The sequence below is a fragment of the Colobus angolensis genome, unplaced genomic scaffold, assembly GCF_000951035.1.
Source record: "Colobus angolensis palliatus isolate OR3802 unplaced genomic scaffold, Cang.pa_1.0 Scaffold262, whole genome shotgun sequence".
In the NCBI taxonomy this organism is placed as follows: Eukaryota; Metazoa; Chordata; class Mammalia; order Primates; family Cercopithecidae; genus Colobus; species Colobus angolensis.
Window position 1 is genome coordinate 4,210,234 of NW_012115844.1, and position 20,932 is coordinate 4,231,165.

Here is a 20,932-nt window from a genome sequence, read left to right on the forward strand (position 1 = left end):
GAAAGAAAGAAAGAAAGAAAGAAAGAAAGAAAGAAAGAAAAGGAGAGAAAGAAGAAAGGAAGGAAGAAGAAAATAAAGAAAGAGAAAGAAAGAAAATGAAAGGAAGGAAGAAAGAAAGGGAGGAAGGAAGATGGAACTTACAGAAGCAGAATGGTGGTTACTGGGGGCTAAGATGTGGAAATGGGGAGATGTTGATCAAGAGGTACAAACTTTCAGTTATGCAAACTGAGTATGATCTGGAGATCTAATATAGCATAGTGACTGTAATGAGTGATACTATTTTATAAACTTGGAATCTACTAAGAGGGTACACCTTGAGTGTTCTTACCACACACAACAGCTATTATAATTATGTAACACAATGGATATATTAATTAGCTTTATTGTGGCAATTATTTTACAATACATACATATATCATAACATCAAGTTGTACACCTTAAATATATCTAGTTTGTGAGACATATCTGAATGAAACTCCAATAGGGTTTGGATCTGTGTTCCTGCCCAAATCTCATGTCGAATTGTAGTTCCCATTGTTGGAAGTGGGGCCTGATGGGAGGTGACTAGATCATGGGGATGGATCCTTCATGAACGGTTTAGCACCATCCTTTTGGTGCTGTTATCCTGAGAGAGTTCTCATCAGATCTGCTTATTTAAATGTGCGTGGTGCCTCCCTGCTCTATCTCTTCCTCCTATTCTGGCCATGTAAGACGTGCCTGCTTCCCCTTCACCTTCGTCCATAACTGTAAGTTTCCTGAGGCCTCCTCCGAAGCTGAGCAGGTATATCATGACTTTTGTACAGCCTGTGGAACCATGAGCCAATTAAACCTCTTTCCTTTATAAATTACCCAGTCTCAGGCATTTTTTTACAGCAATTTGAGAATGGACTAATGTAAACTCTATCAGATAATCCACAACTGGAAGAACATTTGCAGCTCAATTGGAAGATAGTTTTTCCAATTTTTTCCTGCAAAGCAAAGACTTCCTTGGAAGGGCCAAGTCTGGAGGTGAGAGTGCAGCAAAGCAGGCTGGTCTCTTGGGCTCCCATTCTCATTTTACTTAGAGTAGCTTTGATTTAATCTGGTGGGTAGATAAAGTTGTGTGCAATGTTTTGATAAAGAGTCTCACATCCTAAAATGGGGAAAATACTTAATTGTCGCTACTCCCACATTTTATAAAGTCAAATAGTAGAGCCAAAAAAGACAGGAGAATTTGGGAGGGACAGGAGAGATGGGTGCATGATGTCTGTGGGTACATTGCTTGAAATCTACATCTCTCTCCCCAACCTCAGTCATCAGGTTCCTCATTTGAAAAAGAGAGAGAGGATAATGCTCCCACTCTACAGTTCTTACAAGGAGTCTCGTCACATATATGAAAGTTCCTTGGAAAGCACAGGGAATTAATTACTAGGGTAAGCTTTCTGCATAGACTCCTCTACATTCGACGTAATCACTCAGTCACTGTATTTCTTCTTAGGATCTTTGCTTTTTGCTAGGACTCATACTCCCATGCAGTTTAAGGGTTGGAAATAAGCTCTGTGACAGGGTGTGGTTTCCACAACCTCCTTGAAGGAAGGAAGTATCACTTTCCCCCTCATTGATCAAATGTCACCACAATTATCCTGCTGCTTGAAATAGATCTGGCATTTTTTGAGCATGCATGGCTCTGAAGTTCCTATCAAATGTTTTTCTGCTTCCCTCTTTTGAGCCTCATTTCTCTGATGTCTTTGGTTAATTTGCTCTGGGACTGAGGTAACAGTCATATTGCAGCTTTTTGTTCTATTCCATGCTCTTTAGTGAGTTCCAAAGGGGCTGAGAAGGAATAAGCTGCTCAGTGATTTTCTCTGCATGCTGGGAGTTTACACAGCCTGGTCTGTCTGCCCTAACTGGTATTTATGACATCTTCCAATTGTATGTCATTCACAGATTGCATTAAAGGGCTATTTCCTCTCTTTCTCAGGCCATTAATGAAAAGATGAGTGAGTCTGCAAAGTGTCACATTTTAAAACCTTCTTCCAGCTGCAAACGTTGCTAGCGATATCTTCCCTTTGTTGATAGTTCCTCAGTCACTTTTCAATTTGTGGGGTTACAAACAGTTTTCATCAAGGTGAGAGAGAGAGAGACTAGTATTTTGTTTTCTTGTAAACATGTCAGAGAAAGTGAGAAGAACAGGAAGCAGGGTCCCTCTGAGTGAACCCTACATCTGCCCCTTCCTGTGTGATTGTGGAAGAAACTTTATGGCCTTTTGGCTTCGGTTTCTGAAAATGAAACTGGTAATACTGATAAAACCTTCCAGGAATTATTGTAAAGATTAATTGACATGAGATAATACAGAAAGCACACTATTCAAAGCCCATTTTATATCAGGAACTTAAAGGTTGGTTCTTTCTTTTATCTCAATAATTTATGTTTACAGATATTGCCTGTGCCCAGCTTATTGTCCCTTGTCTGGACCATTTCAGCACACGCCAGCCCAGCTTGCAATCGCCAGCATCTGCATTTTTGTGCCTAAGTGCTTTCTTTTCCCAGGGAAGCTTGTTTTGCTGTCCAAGCATTGGGTGCTGATGAACCAAGGAAGTAACATTCAACAGGCAGCTGCATTTAACCAATGAACACAGCAATAGATGTATAAATGCTCTTTCCTCAATCTGGTTTGGATAACTCAGGTATTTATTCCTCCCTGGCTCCAAGAATTCTTCCAGCAGGCTTGAGTTCCAGATACCCACAGTGGCTTTATACACTTCCTTTATCCCCTGCCTTTCCTTCTCTGTTCTAAGACAACCTGAGATAACACAGTCTAAGAATATACCTAGTGCAGTGTGAGGTGCTTAATTTAAAAAGAATGGGTCCTCCTTCGCATCTTTTCACGACCCTGGAAACGTTCACGTTCAGGTCAGACACTTATTTATAGGGTTTGCACCTACAGTAGGATTTGTAATCCATTGAAAGATTGTAAATAGCTTTTAAGATGTCTATTAATACTTGAGAAAGTATGACTAACTTCCATGCAATGCACCAAGAAAGGTTCTCAAAGTTCCTTTGTCATTACTAAATATAAAATCTATACAAATATTGATCACCTATTGTAACTCTTATTTTTTTGCCTGTCAGAGAATTGTGCCCCAAGGATAGTCCAATATCCAGAGAACCAGGGTGGTAAGTAGTCGGTGACAAATGGGGGTGGAGATAGTCTAAGTCAGAGGCCACAGGAGGGGACTGAATGTTGGTGGAGAGGCCTCACATCAGGTGAAAATGATCAGTCCAAGAACTCAGGAATGGGGTTATCACAGCAAGATGAAGTGTACCGCGGAGAAGCACAGAACCTGGACCAGAGGAAGAGAGTCGGGGAATGGTGAGATTGTGCCAGAAGAACTGCAGTATTTACAGCTTACCTTTCAGCACAACCCGGGTTTACAGCTTTACAGGAGTCACCAATTACTGAGCACTAACTAGGAAATGGGTAGCAGAGCGCAGGCTGGCTGACAGGAGGAGAGGCAAGAGAGAGGCCTTGTCAGGACTCAGAAAAGAGGGCAGTGCTACCTCATCCAGTATCCTGCTCAATGTGGGAGTGCCTGTGTCCTTGAATTCCATCAATTTCACACAGTGGCCTCTTTTCTTTTTGTCATAGTGGCTTCACTGATGACTTAACTCCCTTCTAGACACTGGCCTCACCTGTTTCTGTGACAGCTCTTCCATTGTTGGCTGACCTGGAGCAGAAAATAGGATGCTTAATAAATAGTTCCAGAATTGGTACAATACGGCCTATTTCTAGGTCAGCTGTACCTGGTGGGGAGGGAACAATGGCCTTGTGGTTAAAAGAGAAAGTGACTCACTACCAGGAGTGTCCTCTCTTAGATGGCTAATTAACCAGAGGCCTGGGAGCCCAACTCCCAGAGCGTTCTCTGAAGATGAGACAGCAGTGGTGGTGCTGATGCGAGCTGTGGGGGATAACTTTAGATGTCCTGCACAGAGCGGGTTACACGAAATGCTTGGAGGAGAATGACTGCTTTAGCATTTATACAATACACAGCATTGTACTTTCTCACTGCTGCGGACCTTTGTAGCAAGGGCTGTTTAATCCAGTAGGACATTCAATCAAATCCTTTTGAAAGTTTCCGGCGCTACATGTTCCCTTTATCCAAGCAGGTCACCTTCCCAAGTCCCTGGCCAGGCAGCCAGAGCCACATAATGGCAGTCTCGGTGCCCTTGCCTGCGCCAGAAGCTCCCCTTGACCATTCCGCCTTGACCCTTCCCTCAGTCCACTTCCGGACTATTTTCTTTTGACTGTACTATTTATAAAATCCACAATTTGTCAACTGTCTTCTATGAAATATTAAATACACACAGGAGCTGAGAATGTAAGCTCCTGAAAAAATGATCTTGAAGTTGAACCCCAAGGATAAGGTTTCCTAGCCTTGTGATCTTACTCAAGTTATTTAATCTCTCTTAGTCTCAGCTAAGTCATGGCTAATATGGAGATACTAACATGTAAGTATGCAGAAATTTTAGCTGTTATTACTGTCACTAACTGCTACTTTTTATTACTAGCATGTAATATTCAACGTATAATTGAATAGATCACGACATATTATGTATTATTATAAGCTATGCATATTTTTATAAGTATAATTATACCGTCACATGTCACTTAATGCAGACGATACCTTCCAACAAACGTCTTCGGTGATTTTGTCATTGTGTGAACATCGTAGAGTGTACTTACACACATCTGAATGGTATAGCCTATGTATTAGTCAGGGTTCTTTAGGGGGATAGGACTAATAGGATAGGTGTATATATGAAATGGAGTTTACTAAGGAGAATTGACTCACATGATCACAAGGTGATGTCCCACAACAGTCCTTCTGCAAGCTGAGGAGCAAGAAAACCAGTCCAAGTCCCAAAACCTCAAAAGTAGGGCAGCTGACAGGGCAGCCTCTAGTCTGTGGACGACGGCCCAAGAGCCCCTGGAAAACCACTGATGTAAGTCCAAGAGCCCAGAAGCTGAAGAACTTAAAGTCCGATACACTAAGTAACCTAGGTAGACTAAAGTCTCCACACTCCGGATTCTTAGGGCAGAAAAAGAATTACATGCAAAGGAAGGAGGGTCCTATAAAAAAAGATAAAAGAAAGAAAGAAAAGAAAAAGAAAAAGAAAAAGAAGAAGAAGAGAATGAGAAAAAATATATGGATTTGGTAGCCAACATTTCTAATTCTAATGACTACTAGCAGTGTCACCATGGGAAAATTATTATCTTGCTGAACCTTGGTTTCCCCATTTGTGGAGACAGCTGTTGTCACAAATGACATTTACAGACAGGACTTTGCAGAATGGATTTTTTTTTTTTTTTTGCATTGGGTTAAATCATTAAAAAATTGAAAAGAAAAAAAAACAGAATTGAAATTAGAGCTTGGATCTTGACTTTCTCTGAGTAATGAACAGTTATTGAGACTCCAGGCCATGGGTGGTATTCAGAAATCCTGTTATATTCACCTGTCAGGTAAGAAAGCCCCAGCTCCAAAACCAACTACAGGGAGTCTTCACTCATCTGGGTTGGAGTTCTCAGTCTTGGCTCTATTAACTTCTTATGCCTGGTTATCCTTCGTTTTAGGGAGCTGTCTTGATAATGTAGGATGTTAAGGAGCAGCCTGAGCCTTTGCATGCTAGATGACAGTAGCATTTTCTCCTACCCTAGTTGTGACAAGTAAGCATATCTCCAGCTATTGCCAAATGTCCTCTGTGGGTGAAAATTGCCCCATAGGAGATCAAATCATATTGGTTAATTGCAGGAAGACCAGGAAGAAAGAGAAAGTGATTTGGGGTCACATAATCTTTGGAAGAAGGGACACAGAATGCTTACTTTCTTGGAAAGATTGCAGAATTCAGGATTGGAAGAATTCCGCTGGGCTCCAGCTTTGCCCCATTCCTGGCTGGGTGAGCCCCACCTGGACAAGCAAGTTGCTGCCTCTGAGTCAGAGTATTTTCGGTGGGGATATAGGGTGTTACAGACCGAATGTGTGTGTTTTTCACAAAATGTATATGGTGAAGTCTGAACTCCCAAAGTGATCATGTTTGGAGATGAGGCCTTCAGAAGGTACTTGAGGTTAGAGCAGGGTCCTCATGATGAGTCCTCGTGTTGGGATTAATGCCCCCATTAGAAGAAACACCAGATCTCTCTCTCTCTCCCCGCCCCCTCTCTCTCTCTGTACCATGTGAAGATACAGCAAGAAGGCAGCTGTCATCAAGCCAGGAAGATGGTCTTCAGGACCTGACCTTGCTGGCACTCTGATCATGGACTTCTAGCCTCCAGAAAATATCATTCTGTCTTTTAAACCCCCAAGTCTATGGTACCTTTTGTTATGGTATTGGTATCAGACTTTCGTAAGAAAAAATATCATTGACTGCTAATAACTTTTCTTATAGTTCAAGATTGTTAAAGAAATTAATTGAAGTACTGAAAACTATAAAGTAGCATATGATATTTCAGTTTTTATTGATAGTTACTCATTTCAAGGACATTTAGCCATGAACTGCCTTTGAAGTTTGGTAAGCACTGGGCCTACTAGACCAGATTTGCTGAAGAGGTGATATAATTGTAATTAGTTAATTACTGGCATGCCATGGAAGGCTGCTAAAAACTTGAAATGAGTGTATACTTAATTACTTCATTTACTCATTTCACAAAGAGTGAACAAGTCAAACTCAGAGCTTGCTCTCCTCATGCACCTTATATTCAGGTGAACATATAAACTCGACTTACAAGATTTAGGTAACACAGGTATGGAACAGAATAAAGCCATAAATCATTTTATTACAATTTTTAAATGCTTTGTTCGAGAAGCCCAGAGTTCTATTACAACACATACAAGGAAAAACTTCTTTCTTAAATAGCACTGGTAAACTTGTTTACATCTACTTTAAATAACCAAATTGGTAAGAAACATTTCTTCATAAATAATATGTAAATCAAACTTAGGTCAGGACAAAGAATCATGATTCCCTTTAGTGTATTACTAGAAATTGTTAAATGTAAACTTTTACTTTTTACATATACAATGCAAGAAATTAAAAGTTAAATGGGCAAGTACTTCTGTTTATGATTTTGTCAGAACTGCACAATCTGGCTGAGAAATGGCTAGTAATGCTCAGGGGGCTGAAGGAGAGCCAAAAAGAAAGCACATCTCGAAAGAACGTTTACTCAAAAGACATTGATGAGACTCCAAGCATGTGTCAGGCCCTGTGCTGCTTGGCAGAATACCTAAGTCTCCCACTGCCAGAGTTTATGGTTTGCAAAGCTCTCATTTACAAAACCCTATTTCATTCACTCCCTCATTCATTTCTCAGTAGTTTACCAAATAAAATGAACTATAAGGCAAGTAAGAATTATGATCCCCATTTAATAAGTGAGAAAACTAAGGTGCAAAGAGGATCAAAGACACATCCCTGAGCAGCATCTCCTAATTTACAGAGCAAGGATTCACATCAGAGTTAGTCTGAAATTCCATACAGTGACCTTTTGTTTTTCCACATGGTACTACCTTCCATCAAAACACATGGCCCACAAAAGTCCTGGTAAGTATGCAACAGAAGCAGCTTGATGTGTTATAGTCAACTAGATGGATGCAATTGGTTACCACAAAAAATTTATTTTCAAAATTGTCCAGTTCAAGCCCTTTCTAAGCCATAAAGCTCAAATTATCCAATGTTTTATCTCAACTCAATTTACTTTTATTCAATATAGTAGAGTTTCATGGAGTATATGTACTTCATATATGAGCAAAACCACAAAGAATGAGATGTTCAGGGCTCTTTGGGTATCAGGCAGCCATCCATTTTGGCAGAGCATCATCTTAGGAGATGAGATTATAAGAATAGAAGGATGGGTTGAGGCTTTTTGAAGGATTGGTGATTCATGGTGTATTCATCTGCCTGGGCTTCTGTAATAAAATACCATAGGCTGGGTGGCTTAAACAACAGAAATTCATTTTCTTACAGTTCTGGGAGGCAGAAATTCCAGAGCAAGGCCTGGCAGAGCTGGTTTCTAATGAGAGCATTCTTCTTGGCTTGCAGACAGCTGCATTCTCATTATTCCTCCCATGGCCTTTCTGCAGCATGTGTGCATCAAGAGGGAATGAGTTTTCTGGTGTCTCTTCTTATATGCACACTAATCCTGTTGGGTCAGAGACTCACCCTTAGAGCCTCATTTAACCTTAATTACTTCCTTATAGACCCCATCTTCAAATTCAGTGACACTGGGGTTTAGAGCTTGTGGAAATTCAAACATTCACTCCACAAAATTCCAGTGCTGGCTTTCCCAAATTTATATGTTTTTCTCATGCAAAATGCATTCATTCCATTCCAACTGCCCCAAAAGTTTTAACTAATTTCAGCTTCAACTCTAAAGTCTAAAGTCCAGGGTATCGTTTGAATATCATCTGAATCAACTATAGGTGAGACTCAATGCATGATTCATCTTGAGGCATCGTGAGGAATGAAGGTAAGATTCCTCTGTAGCTATGAACCTGTGAAATCAGATACGTTTTGCACATCTGAAATACAATAGTGAGACAGGCATAGGGTAAACATTCCCATTCCAAAAGGGTGAAATAGAAAAGAGGAAGGAAAACAAATCTCCAGAGAGTCCAACATCTAGCAAAGGAAACTTAATTAGGTCTTTAGGCTCAAGAATAATCCCCTTTAGTGGGATGCTCTACACTTGCACTTGGTCCCACAGGGGCAGCACCCCATCCAATGGACCTGCTGGGCAGGGGTCCTGTCACCTTGGTTCTCCAGAGCAGTTCGGGGTCACAAAACTTTAGCCCATAACACATGGTTAATTCTGTAGGCAATGGGAAGTCATCGCAAACTTGTATACCTAAAACTGACATGTACAAAATATTGTTTCAGAAATACCAGTTTAGTTTGAGAGTCAATGATAATTTGGGTTGAAGAAAAGACAAACCAAGCGAGATGAACTAGGAAGGTCTTGTAATGATTCATTTAATTATTGTCCCCATTTATTCATTTTATATTTATAGAACAGTGGTTGTTTATTGGGTGGCCACTCATAATTGCAGATGCAATAATAATGGAACAGGCCAGTTTCTGCTCTCTCGGGGGACTTATTTTCTAGCAGGCAAAAAGATCTGATTAAAGCAAGACAATGAAGTGGGGTCCAGGGATAATGGGAACCCTGGCTTAGAAGTTTGACAGCAAAATCTGCATCTGCATGATGTAATTTGAAAAGATGTGGGGAATAGTGGAAGTGTCCAATAAGGTATATTTTAAGGAGGGAGCACTCTTTTTGTAATCCTTTTAGTATGAGCATAGGAAGTTAGTGGCAGTCATCTTTTATTTGGGGTTATTGAAATGTTATCAGAATCTGGTGTCAGTACACCAGCTGCTTCAACATGGCAAATAGCCTAAGGCAAGCTAAAGTAAATTGAGCTCCTTCTTTTATTCATTCATTCAACAAACATTTACTGGATGCTGCCCATGTGTCAGGTATTATTTTTGGTACTGAGGCTATCAAGGTGAACAAAATCTACGAAGTTCCTGCTTTCCTGGAGCTAACGTTCTATATTGAAAGAGATTGAAATCGAACAATAAATAGGTATATAATAAAGTTTCAGATTGTGATTGTGTGCTATGAAGAAACCTCAGATGGGATAAAGGATCACAGGGTGACGGAGAAGTGCCCTGTTAGGAGGCAGGAGCAGGGAGGGCCTCTCTAGAGGATGGGCATTGAGAAGAGACCTGAACAAAGTGTTCAGCTGTTGAGTCACTTCAAACCTTATTGAGTCCCCAGTGCACAAAGCCTGGCTGTAGATCCTAGCAATAAGCTTAAAAAATTAAGAAACAGGACAGAATCACAGCAGTCCACATAGGGCACTCTTCTTTGTCAATCTCACATGAAACTCTTTCTCTCTCTCTCTCTCTCTGTCTGTCTGTCTCTCTCACATGCTCCATTTTTCTCCCTCAGAAATCATTTATCTGAGAATCACAGAATGTGCAATTGTAGAAAAATAGGATGTTAGGAACAGACATAATTTTATGGAAGCAGAAGTCATCCCCCACCACTCACAAACAGCAATTAACTCCATTAGCAAAATCTCTACTTTGTAATTGCCCAAACCGTGTTTGATCTCTTTGCACGGTGGAAAACTCCCAACCATGAAAGTTGTCAATTATGCTGGCTAACTTCTTCTACCTGCCAGTCATAGGTACAGCCATTGGATTCAAACTGGACAAATACAGTCCTTTCTCTTCTACCTGCTGACCCTACAGACATCTATGTCCAGGTGAAAAACACATCTACTTTTTCTCAATGTTGCTGTAGAGTTGCCTCATACCCATGCCACCTTCCTCTGAACCGCTTCCCCCATTGACTGCTCTCCTTTGCTCTTTTTTGTTTATTTATTTATTTTCTTTCTCTGGAACATTTGCTGAGGATTTACCGTAAACCAGGGGCCTGTAGAAAATTCTTACAATTTTACATTGTCTTGGCATCTAATTTGAATACAAATTTAACTTTCTCATACCAGAAGCAGGACTCAGCCACCCTTGACATAGTTTCCAGTTCTAAAGCCAAACTCAAATGGCTCAAGGTGGTGGCTGGAGATAACCACTAGCAGACTGGACTCCTCGTTTTCCAGCCATTTCCCTTGAACAGACCATCTAGGCCTTTCTCTGTGACCTTAAGGTGGTCCACACCCCATTCCCTCAAGTCCATTGCCAGCTGCCACATGTGTGCTCTCTTACTCGATGTGACTCTTCTTTGCTGCCTCGTGTAACCCAGGGACAAAGGACTTCCCTTCAGACTCATTGCACCCTCCGCTGCCTAGAATCTGTGAGTAAAAATCTTTAAACCTTTTTCTATCGTGGCGGTGGATGAAATTTGCAATTTCTCTCTGAAGAACAAGGGTTGGGTTTTACCAGCCCAGTTGGGTTTTCCCTGGGATGCCAAGGAAAACACAAGGTTGGACTCCTAGCATCAGGTTGATGGTCCAGCAGGCATAAACTGGACAGGGGGCAGGCAAGAGTCACAGGATCCTGCCAGTATAAACATGTTCCCCATGTGAGGAATCCCCTGGTTCTGAGTTAAACAGCTAAGCATTAGACTGTCCACCAGGCAAAAGAAGTATCCCATGAAGAACATGTTTCAAGCTCCTATGTCCAGTTGTCCTTCATTTCCCGTTAGGGCAGGGCTGCAAGCCACTCAGATACTGGCATTCAGTATAGCTGCGTGTGCTCCAAACATGGGTTCACAAGGCACTAAAATATCAGATCAATAAGACATAGCTCCTGATCGTAAAATGTTATTATCTATCAGCCCGGCGTGATGGCTCATGCCTGTAATCCTAGCCCTTTGGGAGGCCGACAGGGGTGGATCGCCTGAGGTCAGGAGTTCGAGACCAGCTTGCCCAACATGGTGAAACCCCGTCTCCACTAAAAATACAAATATTAGCCGGGTGTGGTGGCACACACCTGTAGTCCCAGCTACTTGGGAGGCTGAGGCAGGAGAATTGCTTGAACCAGGGAAGCAGAGGTTGCAGTGAACCAACGTCATGCTACCACACTCCAGCCTGGGCGACAGAGTGAAACTCCATCCCCCGCCTCCCAAAAAAGCTGTCATCTATCAGAGGAAATAAAGGACTTTGGTATCAAACCTGTCACAATGTGAAAAGGATTCTTTTGATAGAAGACAATGAGCTGCACAAGAGGGGAAAAAACCATGGCAAAGATGGTCAGAGCCAGTCAGCACATGGCAAGGGTAAGTTATTTCAAACAGAGAGCACGAGGCACACAGGCAAAGGCAGGCTCATGTGAAAAGCACACAGGGACTCCTCCTTGGAACTGAACTTTAGTATGTCTGAAGATTGTCCCAGAAATCGTGCTGGAAAACTAGGTATGGAGAAACTTCATCGTGCCAAAGACCATTCCGTTGAGTATAACCAAGATCAAGGTGAGTTTGGCCATACGTTGACCATAGGACAATCCTCATACAAAAGAGGATTGTTACCCAATTTGTTTCTGGAAACTAAAGATTATAATTACTCTTTCTGAGATGCATTTAAAATGGCTTAGATTTCGTCTCGTCATCCATTGTATCATGTGACTTTCTCCAGTTCAAGGTGATAGCTCCTTGAGAACGTGGACTAGAATATGTTCCCCTTACACCTCATGAAGGGAATAGCAATCATGTAAGTATAATAATTATAACAATAACATGTGTTTGGCATGGTCGAGTTTGCAGAACGATGTCATACAGACTATGTACTTTGAAGAGTAGCCATTTTCTTCATTTCATTCATCAAGAGAGTTGTTGGGGGTCCAGAAACATCACCTGGGAGGTCCCTATGATGCAAATAGCAATTTCTAGAGGCAGGGCTAGAATGCAGGTCCTCTGGCTTCAGGCTAATGCAATTTCCTCAAATGTTTAGTGATTACTTTCCTCAGAGAGAGTAAATTTGGGTGGTGGAAGGAGACATAAAAGAAAACCACCTATTATTCTATGACCAACTGAGCTACCAGCCGCTACACTGCATTTATTTCTCATCTATGACCCATTTACATTGCAATCACCAGGTTTTTGTAAAAAGGGTCTGGAGGCTGCTGTCAGCTTCTCGGGGTCTCTTTAGTCTATTTCTGAGAATGTGGCTGCCTCTGAATGCAGGCTGCGCAACACGCCTCGGTGAGCATGGATAAGAAGCATGGACTTTGACTTAGATTACTACAACCCATGTGAACAGTCCTCTCTAAGGCAATGTCCTGTCAAGCAGTTTGGATAAAATACTGGCCTTAAAGATACTAGATATGAGTCCTTTTGTCTATTTTTTCCTTAAGAAAATCACAAGATAGAGAGTTGTCATTTAATGCCATATAAGAAGGTGTTATATCATAATGTAAATAACTAAAATGTTGTCAAGCTAGAGAATGTGATTAATACATAACTCTAATTCTTAAAATTAACTTTTGTAATACGCATTTTGAATCCCCATTTTATGACTGAAGAAACTGCCAGAGAAGAAAAAAGTAAATAAAATATTTTAAGAGCACTTCCTGTAGTTTAGACTTTCTAAGAGGTTTATATATACAGTCTTGTATCTCTTTTTTATTCTTTTTTTCTTTTTTGAGTGGAGTCTCACTCTGTCGCCCAGGCTGGAGTGCAGTGGTGTGATCTCGGCCCACTGCAGACTCTGCCTTCCGGATTCAAGTGACTCTCCTGCCTCAGCCCCCTGAATAGCTGGGACTACAGGCATGCACCAGCACACCTGGCTAATTTTTTTATTTTTAATTAGAACGTGGTTTCACCATGTTGGCCAGGATGGTCTCAATCTCCTGACCTCGTGATTCACCTGCCTTGGCCTCCCAAAGTGCTGGAATTACAGGCATGAGGTACCGCACCCAGCCTGTCATGTATCTCTTAACAATGGTGATACATTATGATTATGAGAAATGGGCTGGTAGATGATTCCCTTGTGGGAACATCATAGAGTATATTTACACAAACTTAGGCTGCAATGCCTACTACACACCTAGGCTATATGGCAGTGCCTACTGCAGCTACACTATAAACCTGCACAGCATGCTACTGCACTGAATATGGTAGGCAGCTGTGCCACAATGGTAAGTATTTGTGTATCTAAACAGAAAAGAGCAGTAAAAATACATTACGAAAAATAAAAAATGGTATATCCAGATAGGTCAGCTCCGTTATAATCTTATATGCATGTGTTGTTAACCTAAATGTTATGATGTGCTATGTGATTGTATTAATTTATTACTTTTCATAGCCACCCTATAAGATAGTTACTATTTTCTCTGTTTCACAGACAAGATTCAATAAAGGCTAGATTACACAAGTTGCCCAAAGTCACACAACTAGTAAACATGGAAGTGAGCTAGCAAGGCTGGCGACAGCCCCATGGTCCTCCTACAATAAATTGTGCTAGGCATTTTCATTATATGTTGCCTCATTCACTCTAGTTATTCTCCCTTGGAAACAGGTATTGGGATTCCCTTACCCTACATTCTACATGCTAAGAATCTGAGGCTCACAAAAGCTAAAAGACATATCCAAATTCACTTAGTTAGGACATTGCAGAGCTGGTACTCAACTCCAAGTATTCTAACCATCACATCCCATATTGTTTTGCATCACCAGGGTTCCTATTAGAATTATGCCTTTTTTAATACTAAACCAATGGTCATTTATATTCCGAAACTTACATGAAGACAGTTATAAAATGCATACAATTTTTCACTTTTATACAGGCTAATTTCATTTCTGTTTTAAAAATTATGATGTCATTGTTTAAAATAATTGGTGAGAAATTAGTTGTAAGAAAGCTTGTTTTTATTTAAATACTCAGTCTCTTGGAAATAGAGTGAGTAAATATTCCAGGGGCAAATGTGACAGGCTCGCAGGCTGCTGAACTTTGTATTGGGATCCCCTGGCCCAGTGGATCAAGAAGTTGCCCCGCCAAATAGCAGGGTCTGATCAAATATATATTATTCCTCAAAAACAAAGCTCCCTGGAAATTACCAAGTCTATTCTCAGAAGTTCTTGGGAATTTTCTTCCATAATCCTTTCTTATGGTTTTTAGCACTGGGTCATATTTTTTTGAATCTTACTCTCTTGTTTTCTTTGGCTCTTAGGAGCTTAGAGTTGGCAGATCCTTTCTTGATTTCAGTGAAAGTACTATTCATGAGACACTTCTTTCAGAGGATATTTTAGTTGTCAAACCTTGTGTCTTTATGAATATATATATAATCTACCAAGCTATACTTGCTGGCTTAATTTATTGTGCAAGAATTGACAATCAGAGCTACACTTTTTTTTTTTTTTTTTACAAATTTCATCTGTAGCTTCTAGGTAGAGGCAGATTTTAAAATACTAAAACGTTGAATTTTAATTTCATCCCTATAATTTATTTTTTATATAACCATTATTATGCATTAAGCATTATGGTCCTAGCTTTCCTATCTCAAAACTTTATGGTTTGTTATCTATCATGGAAGATTGTTTTAGAGATTAAGAAGAATCATTCATTTATTCATTCAGTCACTCATGCATCATCCATTCAGTAAATACGATCTGAGGGTTTACTAAATACTGATTATTCTGTCAATCATTGTAAATGAGAGAGGTGACAGTTCTTTCATTCCTATTCACAAGGAGCGCACAATCTACTGGGGGGGAGTGAAGTGCATAATTCACAGTTAGTGTGATGACTGCTGATAGGATTATGTGCAGAAGTTGCAGGAACACTGAGGAGTGAAGGGGAGGTTTGGCATCTAACATTGGTTGTGTTGAGTCATGGAAAGTGCATAAGGAATCAAGATACTTTGTTTTCTGAGGAAGAGAAAAACTCATCATTGACTTGATGGACGAATAAGAGTGAGCCAGATGTGGTGGGGCTGGGACAGTGGTGGAAGACTGGTTTACTATTTCTGCAGATACACACCTAGGACAAAGTTTGAAATGCTAATAAGTGTTCAGTATTTTGAAGCTCTTTGATTCTAAATAAAACAAACAGAAAAACCCAATTTGACCTCAAACCATGCCTTTGGTTGTATGTAACCAAAGCTCTTACTTTTCAGTGTTTAACACTGAATCTTCACAGCTTCCCAGACATAGAGGTTGTCCTTTGAAGTGCACAAAAGATAAGATCCTGTGGGACAGGACTTTCTGAACATCAAGAGATTAATTTACACCACCACAAAATAAAATCAGCCTGCTGCTAATCAAAGTTCCAATTCTTATTTTCCAGGGCATTTCACAGGAGGATTTTCTCACTATGGAAATAAGTAAAAGATATTAGAAAAACCACTCTTGTGCTACTTTGGGATGAAACAAACAACAGAGTTGTTCTCTGATGGGGAAGTTAGCAGGCTGTCATTGATACAACTCCACAGAGAGAAAGAAGGTAACATTCCAAAGAGAAAAAAAAATGCTGTTGCAGTCAAGTAATTCAACCTATTTATATATCTCTTTTTACATACATCTAACATGAGTGCAGTGCTTTGTTGGTGTTAGGATCTGATTCCATAAAACCCACTTAGATTAAAGGTGAGCATTGGATAATGAAAAGAAGATGAGCATTTTTGTTTAGTTTTTATTTTGCCACTTAGGAGTGACCTTGTGCAGTTCACCTTTTGTGCACTGCCTTGTCCATAGCACTTTTGATAACCAAATAGAGCAATGGATGTGAAGTTACTTCGGGTGCAATAATGCAAAATAAATGTAAGACACTGATAAAATTAAAGTTAAAATATTCCAAAGATGAATTCAACTTGATTCTTACTCTGAACCTGCATTCACAATGCTAGGAATATAGAAAAGAGATACCCATGGATACGTCATTTTTGCCATTTGTTGATTGGTAATGGCTACTATTGCTTCCCCTTTCAGGCTTCTTATTAGTCTCTTGGCTTTTGTTGGGAACTCGATCTTGATTTACCTACACAAAACTCCCCACTTTGCTCTTTCCTCATTTTCAAAATTATTAAGGTCAAAGTCACTCATCAGTCTCTGACATAATGAATTATTGTTTGTGCATACATGAATGAATACATAAAATTCAAGGTCTTCATTTTGTAGAGGTGGTTCTGTCAGTGGTATCCTACGAGCAAGACCCTCAGAAGGAAGAATAATGTCTCTACCTAGCACATTCTTGGTACCAAGCAGACGATTATGTGATGTTGGTCACCTTCTCTCATTTTCCATCATTGTCCTCACCCTCGTTCATACTTTTGAGGATACAAGTGGAAGGAGGAGCATTATTATATTGGTATTGAGTCCCAAGGCCTAATTTTGTCATTTGTTAACTGAAGGAATTTGCTAAAATTAATTAGATCATTGAGTTTCAGGTTCTCCCTGTATGAAATATGTATCATTTACTCCTTTTAGAACAGGCCATAAAACACTGACATGCATCAAGTAGTAATTGGAGAGCTCAAGGACACTAAACTGCTTCTTCATAAAGGGAATACAACTTTGGAGGGAGGAGCAAAGGGATCAATGTTATTTTGCTGTTTATGCTTGGTCCGTATTATCCTGACACCACAGTGCATGTTGGGCTGGTTTGTTTTCCATTTGGGAGGTGCTGGAGGCTGAGAAAGTTATATATGGGAGAGAAGGATAATCCAATATTCTCTGTAATTTTTCTAAAAAGAATCTGGAAGAGAATAAATCTGTATTAATTAGGGTTCTCTAAAGGAACAGAAAAAAACAGGATAGATGTATACATGAAGGAGAATTTATTAAGAAGTACTGACTCATACAATCTCAAGGTGAAGTCCTACAATAGGCTGTCTGCAAGCTGAGGAGCAAGGATGCTAGAGAGACAGCCCCTGGCAAATTACTGATGTTTAAGTCCAAGGGTCCAAAAGTTGAAGATCTTGGAGTCTAAGGTTCAAGAGCAGGAAGCATCCAGCACAGTAGTAAGATGAAGGCCAGAAGACAGCAAGTCAAGTCCTTCGACGTTCTTCTAACTGCTTTATTCTAGCCACACTGGCAACTGATTAGATGGTGCCCACCCACATTGAGGGTGGGTCTGCCTCTTCCGGGCCACTGACTCAAATGTTAATCTCCTTTGGCAACACCCTCACAGACACACCCACGAAAAATACTTTGCATCCTTCAATAAACTCAAGTTGACTAAATTCTGGATGTTCTCCCTGAAACTTTCCTTGGTATTATAGGAAACTCTGGTCAATTCATCTACTCAGTTACCTGCCTGTGTCCTGGAAGGAAGCACAGAAGAGGAGGAGACGGTGACAGGACTCATGATGGTCCTACCTGTTGCGTGAATCAGTGAACTTATGGCTATGACTTTCACTTGGCAACTGATTTTGCTGGGCTATTCCCCCAAGAACCTGCACAGAGGGGTGGCAATGGTGAAATTCAGATACCTGTCCTCATGGGATTGTCCCCTGAGCAAACCTGTGAGAACCCTAAGGCAGAGCCAGGAGAAGTACCATGAGCTTCAAATGCTGGGGATCTTCACAGGAAACTTGTTAAAATTGAGAAGGAATATTGAAAGAAAACGAAGAGACAACAATTAAGCAGGACGTTCTCAAGGTAGGACCATCCAATGTCATGAAGTAACCATGGAAAGTAACAATCTCTAAGGGAAGTTGAAGGCTTTTCCTACCTAGTCAAATCCTACTCCTATCAAATTTCTTCATAAATGTTTCTAAGACCTTAAATCAAGGCACATTTGTCTCAAATTTTTATTATTTTTCCAATTATGTATGTATATGTAAAAAATATACATTTTTATGCTTTTAAAATTTGTATAAGTGGTATTATAATAGAAAAATAGGAAATTGTAAGGCAAATAATTAGGGAAATGCCGCAAGGTGTCTGCAAGATTCCTCACGAGCTTCAAATTGCTATGAATTACATATTTCAAAAAACAAAAGGTACTCTTCAGTATTTACCAAACTTACATGGCCAGGAGTTAAAAGAAAACAAAGAAACAAAAAACAAGAACAAGAATAAATAAACTGCATAGTTTATATTGTAGCGAGATGATCAAAGGAACCTATTTTGGCATAAAAATCAGACATTGAACTGAAGATGTAAAGGGATCCTAGTAGTGTCTGCATTGACTAGTCCAGTTCCCAGGACAGGAAGGCTGTAGGATTCAGGAATGAAGTGAATCTCGGGCTTAGCTCAGGTGTCCAGTTGGGATGAGCATTTATTGCTATGCTCCCTTGGGAACATGACTGTGGCTGCAGGCAGCCAGGCAGGATAAGGGTCCATGTGAGCTGAGGTCCCTTGAGGTCTGGCAGAGGCAGTAGGATGAGCCTGTACAGAGGAGGCTCCCCAGTCCCAGAAGGCATCTTCACAACAGCCCTAGTAGGATAGCTGTGAAGATGAAATGAACCAGGGGTGAAGACAGCATTTTGTAAATTGCACTGTCAATTCTGCGTACCACTCTATGTTAGGGTATTTAATGAGATCATTTAAAATACACACAGCCAACCACTCTTGAGGCTCTGTTCTTTTTTGACAGGGTTCTCAGTATTCCCCAAGTATTGACTCTCTTAATATTAATACTATGACCATCGATGCTATTATTTAACACTATTACCCGCACTTGATATGAAAGACAGGAAGATTAAGTAACCTGCCTAAGGCCAGTGGTTTCTGAGTGGGAGTACTGGGTTCCACCCCAAGCCGTCTGACTCCCAGCTGAGATCTTATCCTTGCTGCTTATCCCATCATAAGCCTATGAGCGGCGTATTATTACTCTCAACTCATAAATGAGGAAATTGAGTCCCATGGAGTACTTGTAATTACCTAAAGTCATACTGCTGTTTAGAAGCAGATCCAGGACTTAAACCAAGTCTCCAGCATTCTGTCTTTGAGAGAAAGATGCCTCTGGAGGAAGGAGCTGGGGTGACATGCTCAGCAGCTGCCCAACCTTGTAATCCCAGCATTGCATATACACACTCAACATTTGGAGATAATCTTCCACTCTAGGTGTCTTGCATCATTTCACTCTGCTATTAACCCCAGTTACATAATCAACTTGAATGGGTGGAGTGAAAACCTTTTGGGAAAAGCAGGTGATACTGAAATAAATACAATGTTTTATATTTATATAATAAATTATGGTTTTTTGAGGAGCCTTTTAAATCAACTCTTCTATACCATTTGGTTCTCCCAATACCTGTGGAGAATAGCTGGTTGCTTTTCAAAAGTGCGCTGGATTTAGATTTGGATCTGATTGAATCCCAGTTCAGCCACTTAAGAGCTTAGTGAACATACATAAGCCCCTTTCATCACTTGTGTCAAAGACTCTCCTTTAGAAAATAAGATTAATATGACCAACTGATGCAGTGGTGAGGAATGAATTAAATCAGTATTGACTGAGTGTTGTTCAGTATCTATCAAGTTCCCACTGTGTGCTGAGTGCCAGCACAGACAATCCTCATTTTGGATGAATTTGGTTTAAGTGTAACAGATGGAAATCATTGGCTCCGGGTGCATCAAACTCTAGGTAGTCTTGGACAAGTCATTTAGAATTTCTGGATTTCCAATTCTTGCTCCTTAAAAACAAAATAAGACTCTGGCATCATTATTAGCAGTTTTCAAATTGTGTTCCATGTGTCCCAAGGATTTCACACATGTTCCTTGGGAATCTCCCATTAAAGATGTGGCAGGGGTCAGTTTCCAGCACCACAAGCCCTCCTTCAGATGTAGCTGAGGGAGTAAATACATATATACTGCTTGGTCTGCAACAGTATGTGTTTTTGTTTTAAATATAGCTGAGTTTACAAGTGTGCGTGTGTGTGTGTGTGTGTGTGTTTAATTCATTTTCTCAGTTAAAGAAAAACCAAGGCCAGGCGCGGTGGCTCAAGCCTGTAATCCCAGCACTTTGGGAGGCCGAGACGGGCGGATCACAAGGTCAGGAGATCGAGACCATCCTGGCTAACACTGTGAAACCCTGTCTCTACTAAAAAATACAAAAAACTAGCCGGGCGAGGTGGCAGGCGCCTGTAGTCCCAGCTACTCGGGAGGCTGAGGCAGGAGAATGGCGTAAACCCGGGAGGCGGAGCTTGCAGTGAGCTGAGATCCGGCCACTGCACTCCAGCCTGGGCGACAGAGCGAGACTCCGTCTCAAAAAAAAAAAAAAAGAAAAAGAAAAACCAAATGACTACCACCAAAGAGTATGACATTGTAGTGTAAAGCAGATCAGAATTTGCCTTCTAGCCATATGACCACAATATGTGTTTAACCTCTCTGAGCTTTAACTTCTACATCCATAAAATGAGATAATGCTATCTCATAGAATGGTAATAAGACTTAATTAAATTATCTTTTTAAAATGCCTTGGCTCAGAGCTTTGCTAAACACAGGTTAATTTATTTCTCTTCACAGCATCTTGGGGAACAGAAATACCCCAGCTCTTTG